The sequence below is a fragment of the Dama dama genome, unplaced genomic scaffold (assembly GCF_033118175.1).
Source record: "Dama dama isolate Ldn47 unplaced genomic scaffold, ASM3311817v1 ptg000088l, whole genome shotgun sequence".
Lineage (NCBI taxonomy): Eukaryota > Metazoa > Chordata > Mammalia > Artiodactyla > Cervidae > Dama > Dama dama.
The window spans coordinates 5,839,300-5,847,205 of record NW_026870905.1 but is presented as its reverse complement, the minus strand read 5'-3'; positions in this window follow the sequence as shown (position 1 = coordinate 5,847,205).

The following is a 7,906-nucleotide window of genomic DNA, read 5'->3' as shown; positions in this document are numbered from 1 at the left end:
AAATACATGAGGAGCATGAAACGATCTGAAAAACAGGAGGAGCATGAAGCGGTGTTCAAAAACATGCAGAGTCTGAAAAGGTGTGAAAAATATGAAGAGCTTCAAAAGGTTTGAAAAATATGAAGAGCTTCAAAAGGTGTCAAAAATGAGATGAGCATGAAACGGTCTGAAAAATAGGAGGAGCATGAAGCGGTGTTCAAAAACATGAAGAGCCTGAAAAGGTGTGAGAAATATGAAGAGCTTCAAAAGATGTCAAAAATATGAGGAGCATGAAACGGTCTGAAAAATAGGAGGAGCATGAAATCGTGTTCAAACACATGAAGAGCCTGAAAAGGTGTGAAAAATATGAAGAGCTTCAAAAGGTGTGAAATACATGAGGAGCATTAAACGGTTTAAAAATTAGGAGGAGCATGAAGCGGTGTTCAAAAACATGAAGAGCCTGAAAAGGTGTTAAAAATATGAAGAGCTTCAAAAGGTGTGAAAAATATGAGGAACATGAAACGGTCTGAAAAATAGGAGGAGCATGAAGCGGTGTTGAAAAACATGGGGAGCCTGAAAAGTTGTGACAAATATGAAGAGCTTCAAAAGGTGTGAAAAATATGAAGAGCTTCAGAAGATGTCAAAAATGAGATGAGCATGAAACGGTCTGAAAAATAGGAGGAGCATGATGTAGTGTTGAAAAAAATGAAGAGCCTGAACAGGTGTGAAATATATGAAGAGCTTCAAAAGGTGTGAAAAAAATGAGAAGCATGAAACGGTCTGAAAAATATGAGGAGCATGAACCGGTGTCGAAAAACCTGAAGAGCCTGAAAAGGTGTGAAAAATATGAAGAGCTCCAAAAGGTGTGAAAAATATGAGGAGCATGATACGGTCTGAAAAATAGGAGGAGCATGAACCGGTGCTCAAAAACATGAAGAGCCTGAAAAGGTGTGAAAAATATGAACAGCTTCAAAAGGTGTGAAAAATATGAGGAGCATGAAACGGTCTGAAAAATAGGAGGAGCATGAAGCGGTGTTGAAAAACATGAGGAGCCTGAAAAGGTGTGACAAATATGAAGAGCTTCAAAAGGTGGGAAATACATGAGGAGCATGAAACGGTCTCAAAAATAGGAGGAGCATGAAGCGGTGTTCAAAAACATGCAGAGTCTGAAAAGGGGTGAAAAATATGAAGAGCTTCAAAAGGTTTGATAAATATGAAGAGCTTCAAAAGGTGTGAAAAATATGAAAAGCTTCAAAAGGTGTCAAAAATATGAGGACCATGAAACGGTCTGAAAAATAGGAGGAGCATGAAGCGGTGTTCAAAAACATGAAGAGCCTGAAAAGGTGGGAAAAATATGAAGAGCTTCAAAAGGTGTCAAAAATATGAGGAGCATGAAACGGTCTGCAAAATAGGAGGAGCAGGAAGTGGTGTTGAAAAACATGAAGAGCCTGAAAACGTGTGAAAAAAATGAAGAGCTTCAAAAGGTGTGAAAAATATGAAGAGCTTCAAAAGGTGTCAAAAATGAGATGAGTGTAAAACGGTCTGAAAAATAGGAGGAGCATGAATTGGTTGTGAAAAAACATGAAGAGCCTGAAAACGCGTGCAAAATATGAAGAGCTTCAAAAGGTGTGAAATACATGAGGCCATGAAACGGTCTGAAAAATAGGAGGAGCAAGAAACGGTGTTGAAAAACATGAAGAGACTGACGAGGTGTCAGAAATATGAAGAGCTTCAAAAGGTGTCAAAAATATGAGGAGCATGAAACGGTCTGAAAAATAGGAGGAGCAACAAGGGGTGTTGAAATACATGAAGAGCCTGAAAATGTGTAAAAAATATAAAGAGCTTCAAAAGATGTGAAAAATATGAAGAGCTTCAAAAGGTGTCAAAAATATGAGGAGCATGAAACTGTCTGAAAAATAGGAGGAGCATGAAGCTGTGTTCAAAAACATGAAGAGCCTGAAAAGGTGTGAAATATATAAAGAGCTTCAAAAAGTGTCAAAATATGAGGAGCATGAAACGGTCTGAATAATAGGAGGAGAATGTAACGGTGATCAAAAACATGAAGAGCCTGAAAAGGTGTGAAAAATATGAAGAGCTTCAAGGTGTAAAATATGAGGAGCATGAAACGGTCTGAAAAATAGGAGGAGCATGAAGCGGTGTTCAAAAACATGAAGAGCCTGAAAAGTTGTGAAAAATATGAAAAGCTTCAAAAGGTGTCAAAAATGAGATGAGCATGAAACGGTCTGAAAAATACGAGGAGCATGAAGCGGTGTTCAAAAACTTGAAGAGCCTGAAACGTTGTGAAAAATATGAAAAGCTTGAAAAGGTTTCAAAAAAGAGATGAGCATGAAACGGTCTGAAAAATAGGAAGAGCATGAAGTGGTGTTGAAAAAATGAAGAGCCTGAAAAGGTGTGAAAAATATGAAGATCATCAAAATGTATCAAAAATATGAGGAGCATGAAACGGTCTGCAAAAAAGGAGGAGCATGAAGTGGTGTTGAAAAACTTGAAGAGCCTGAAAAAGTGTGAAAAATATGAAAAGCTTCAAAAGATGTCAAAAATATGAGGAGCATGAAACGGTCTGAAAAATAGGAGGAGCATGAAGTGGTGCTCAAAAACATGAAGAGCCTGAAAAGGTGTGAAAAATATGAAGAGCTTCAAAAGGTGTGAAATACATGAGGAGCATGAAACGGGCTGAAAAATAGGAGAAGCATGAAGTGGTGTAGAAAAACATGAAGAGCCTGAAAAGGTGTGAAAAATATGAAGAGCTTCAAAAGGTGTGAAAAATATGAGGAGCATGAAACGGTCTGAAAAATAGAAGCAGCATGAAACGGTGTTGAAAAACATGAAGAGCCTGAAAAGGTGTGAAAAATATGAAGAGCTTCAAAAGGTGTGAAATAAATGAGGAGCATGAAACGGGCTGAAAAATAGGAGAAGCATGAAGTGGTGTAGAAAAACATGAAGAGCCTGAAAAGGTGTGAAAAATATGAAGAGCTTCAAAAGGTGTGAAAAATATGAGGAGCATGAAATGGTCTGAAAAATAGAAGCAGCATGAAACGGTGTTGAAAATCATGAAGAGCCTGAAATGGTGTGAAAAATATGAAGAGCTTCAAAAGGTGTGAAAAATATGAAGAGCTTCAAAAGGTGTCAAAATTATGAGGAGCATGAAACGATCTGACAAATAGGAGGAGCGTGAAGTGGCATTGAAAAACATTAAGAGACTGAAAATGTGTGAAAAATATGAAGAGCTTCAAAAGGTGTCAAAAATATGAGGAGCATGAAACGGTCTGAAATATAGGAGTAGCATGAATTGGTGTTCAAAAACATGAAGAGCCTGTTAAGCTGTGAAAAATATGAAGAGCTTCAAAAGGTGTCAAAAATATGAGGAGCATGAAACGGTGTTCAAAAACATGAAAAGCATGAAGAGGTGTGAAAAAAATGATTAGCTTCAAAAGGTGTGAAAAATATGTGGAGCATGAAACGATCTGAAAATTAGGAGGAGAATGAATTGGTGTTGAAAAACATGAAGAGCCTGAAAAGGTGTGAAAAATATGAAGAGCTTCAAAAGGTGTCAAAGATATGAGGATCATGAACCGGTCTGAAAATTAGGAGGAGCATGAAGCGTTGTTTAAAAACGTGAAGAGCCTGAAAAAGTGTGAAAAATATGAAGAGCTTCAAAAGGTGTCAAAAATATGAGGAGCATGAAACGGTCTGAAAAATAGGAGTAGCATGAATTGGTGTTCAAAAACATGAAGAGCCTGTTAAGCTGTGAAAAATATGAAGAGCTTCAAAAGGTGTCAAAAATATGAGGAGCATGAAACGATCTGAATAATCGGAGGAGCAGGAAACGGTTTTCAAAAACATGAAGAGCCTGAAAAGGTGTGAAAAATATGAAGAGCTTCAAAAGGTGTCAAAAATATGAGGATCATGAAACGGTCTGAAAATTAGGAGGAGCATGAAGCGTTGTTTAAAAACTTGAAGAGCCTGAAAAAGTTTGAAATATATGAAGAGCTTCAAAAGGTGTCAAAAATATGAGGAGCATGAAACGGTGTTCAAAAACATGAAGAGCCTGAAAAGGTGTGAAAAATATGAAGAGCTTCAAAAGGTGTCAAAAATATGAGGACCATGAAACGGTCTGAAAAATAGGAGGAGCATGAAGCGGTGTTGAAAAACATGAAGAGTCTGAAAAGGTGTGAAATATATGAAGAGCTTCAAAAGGTGTAAAAAATATGAGGAGTTTGAAACGGTCTGAAAAATATGAGGATCTGGTTTCCTCATTGTGTATGCCCAGAAGTGGAATTGCTGGGTCATATGGCAGTTCTATTTCCAGTTTTTTAAGAAATCTCTTCACCGTTTTCCATAGCGGCTGTACTAGTGTGCATTCCCACCAACAGTATAAGAGGGTTCCCTTTTCTCCACTCCCTCTCCAGCATTTATTGCTTGTAGACTTTTGGATAGCAGCCATCCTGACTGGCATGTAATGGTACCTCATTGTGGTTTTGATTTGCATTTCTCTAATAATGAGTGATGTTGAGCATCTTTTCATGTGTTTGTTATCCATCTGTATGTCTTCTTTGGAGAAATGTCTGTTTAGTTCTTTGGCTCATTTTGTATTGGGTCATTTATTTTTCTGGAATTGAGCTGCAGGATTTGCTTGTATATTTTTGAGATTAATCCTTTGTCTGTTTCTTCATTTGCTATTATTTTCTCCCAATCTGAGGGCTGTCTTTTCACCTTACTTATAGTTTCCTTTGTAGTGCAAAAGCTTTTAAGTTTCATTAGGTCCCATTTGTTTAGTTTTGCTTTTATTTCCAATATTCTGGGAGGTGGGTCATAGAGGATCTTGCTTTGATTTATGTCGGAGAGTGTTTTGCCTATCTTCTCCTCTAGGAGTTTTATAGTTTCTGGTCTTACATTTAGATCTTTAATCCATTTTGAGTTTATTTTTGTGTATGGTGTTAGAAAGTGTTCTATTTTCATTCTTTTACAAGTGGTTGACCAGTTTTCCCAGCACCACTTGTTAAAGAGGTTGTCTTTTTTCCATTGCATATCCTTGCCTCCTTTGTCAAAGATAAGGTGTCCATAGGTTCGTCTGAAAGAGACACGTGCACCCCAATGTTCATCGCAGCACTGTTTATAATAGCCAGGACATGGAAGCAACCTAGATGCCCGTCAGCAGATGAATGGATAAGAAAGCTGTGGTACATATACACCATGGAATATTACTCAGCCATTAAAAAGAATTCATTTGAATCAGTCCTAATGAGATGGATGAAGCTGGAGCCCATTTTACAGAGTGAAGTAAGCCAGAAAGATAAAGAACATTACAGCATACTGACACATGTATATGGAATTTAGAAAGGTGACAACGATAACCCTATATGCAGAACAGAAAAAGAGACACAGAAATACAGAACAGACTTTTAAACTTTGTGGGAGAATGTGAGGGTGGGATATTTCAAAAGAACAGCATGTATGCTATCTATGGTGAAACAGATCACCAGCCCAGGTAGGATGCACGAGACAAGTGCTCCGGCTTGGTGCACTGGGAAGACCCAGAGGAATCGGGTGGAGAGGGAGGTGGGAGGGGGAATCGGGACTGGGAATACATGTAAATCCATGGCTGATTCATATCAAAGTATGACAAAACCCACTGGAAAAAAAAATAAAAATAATAAAAAAGAAATAAAAAAAATAACAATAAAAAAAAAATAAGAGGAGCATGAAACGGTGTTCAAAAACATGAAGAGCCTGAAAAGGTGTGAAAAATATGAAGAGCTTCAAAACGTGTCAAAAATATGAGGAGCATGAAACAATCTGAAAAATAGGAGGAGCATTAAGCAGTGTTCAAAAACATGAAGAGCCTGAAAAGGTGTGAAAAATATGAAGAGCTTCAAAACGTGTCAAAAATATGAGGAGCATGAATCGCTCTGAAAAATAGGAGGAGCATGAAGCAGTATTCAAAAACATGAAGAGACTGAAATGTGCGAAAAATATGAAGAGCTTCAAAACGTGACAAAATATGAGGAGCATGAAACGGTCTGAAATATAGGAGGTGCATGAAGTGGTGTTGAAAAACATGAAGAGCCTGAAAAGGTTTGAAAAATATGAAGAGCTTCAAAGGTGTCAAAATTATGAGGAGCATGAAACGGTCTGAAATATAGGAGGTGCATGAAGAGGTGTTGAAAAACATGAAGAGCCTGAAAAGATGTGAAATATATGAAGAGCTTCAGAAGCTGTCAAAAATATGAGGAGCATGAAACGGTCTGAAAAATAGGAGGAATATGAAACGGTGTTGAAAAATATGAAGAGCTTGAAAAGGTGTGAAAAAAATGAAGAGCTTCAAAAGGTGTGAAAAATATGAGTAGCATGAAACGGTCTGAAAAGTAGAAGGAGCATGAAAAGGTGTTCAAAAACATGAAGAGCCTGAAAAGGTGTGAAATATAGGAAGAGCTTCAAAAGGTGTCAAAAATATGAGGAGCATGAAACGGTCTGAAAAATATGAGGAGCATTAAGCGGTGTTGAAAAACATGAAGAGCCTGAAAAGGTGTGAAAAAATATGAAGTGCTTCCAAAGGTGTGAAAAATATGAGGAGCATGAAACGGTCTGAAAAATAGGAGGAGCATGAAGCGGTGTTGATAAAAGTGAAGAGCCTGAAAAGGTGTGAAAAAATATGAAGTGCTTCCAAATGTGTGAAAAATATGAGGAGCATTAATTGGGCTGAAAAATAGGAGGAGTATGAAACTGTGTTCAAAAACATGAAGAGCCTGAAAAGGTGTGAAAAATATGAAAAGCTTCAAAAGGGATCAAAATTATGAGGGGCATGAAACGGTGTGAAAAAGAGGAGGAGCTTGAAACAGTGTTCAAAAACATGAAGAGCCTGAAAAGGTGTGAAAAATATGAAGAGCCTCAAAAGGTGTCAAAAATATGAGCATCAAGAAACGGTCTGAAAAATAGGAGGAGCATGAAGCGGTGTTGAAAAACATGAAGAGCCTGAAACGTTGTGAAATATATGAAGAGCTTCAAAGGTGTCAAAAATATGAGGAGCAGGAAACGGTCTGAAAAATAGGAGGATCATGTAGCGGTGTTGAAAAACATGAAAAGCCTGAAAAGGTGTGAAAAATATGAAGAGCTTCAAAAGGTGTCAAAAATATGAGGAGCATGAAACGGTCTTAAAAATAGGAGAAAGATGAAGCGGTGTTCAAAAACATGAAGAACATGAAAAGGTGTGAAAAATAAGAAGAGCTTTAAAAGGTGTGAAAATTATGAGGAGCTTGAAACGGTCTGAAAAATAGGAGGAGCATGAACTGGTGTTGAAAAACATGAAGAGCCTCAAAAGGTGGGAAAAATATGAAGAGCTTCAAAAGGTGTGAAAAATATGAGGAGCATGAAACGATCTGAAAAATAGGAGGAGGATGAAACGGTAATCAAAAACATGAAGAGCCTGAAAAGGTGTGAAAAATTTGAAGAGCTTCAAAAGGTGTGAAATACATGAGGAGCATGAAACGGTCTGAAAAATAGGAGGAGCATGAAGCGGTGTTCAAAAAAATGCAGAGACTGAAAAGTTGTGAAAAATATGAAGAGCTTTAAAGGTGTGAAAAATATGAAGAAGTTCAAAATGTGTCAAAAATGAGATGAGCATGAAACGGTCTGAAAAATAGGAGGAGCATGAAGCGGTGTTCAAAAACATGAAGAGCCTGAAAAGTTGTGAAAAATATGAAGAGCTTCAAAAGGTGTCAAATATATGAGGAGCATGAAACGGTCTGAAATATAGGAGGAGCATGAAGCGGTGTTCAAAAACATGAAGTGCCTGAAAAGGTGTGAAAAATCTGAAGAGCTTCAAAAGGTTTTAAAAATATGAGGAGCAAGAAATTGTCTGAAAAATAAAGGAGCATGAAGCGATGTTCAAAAACATGAAGAGCCTGAA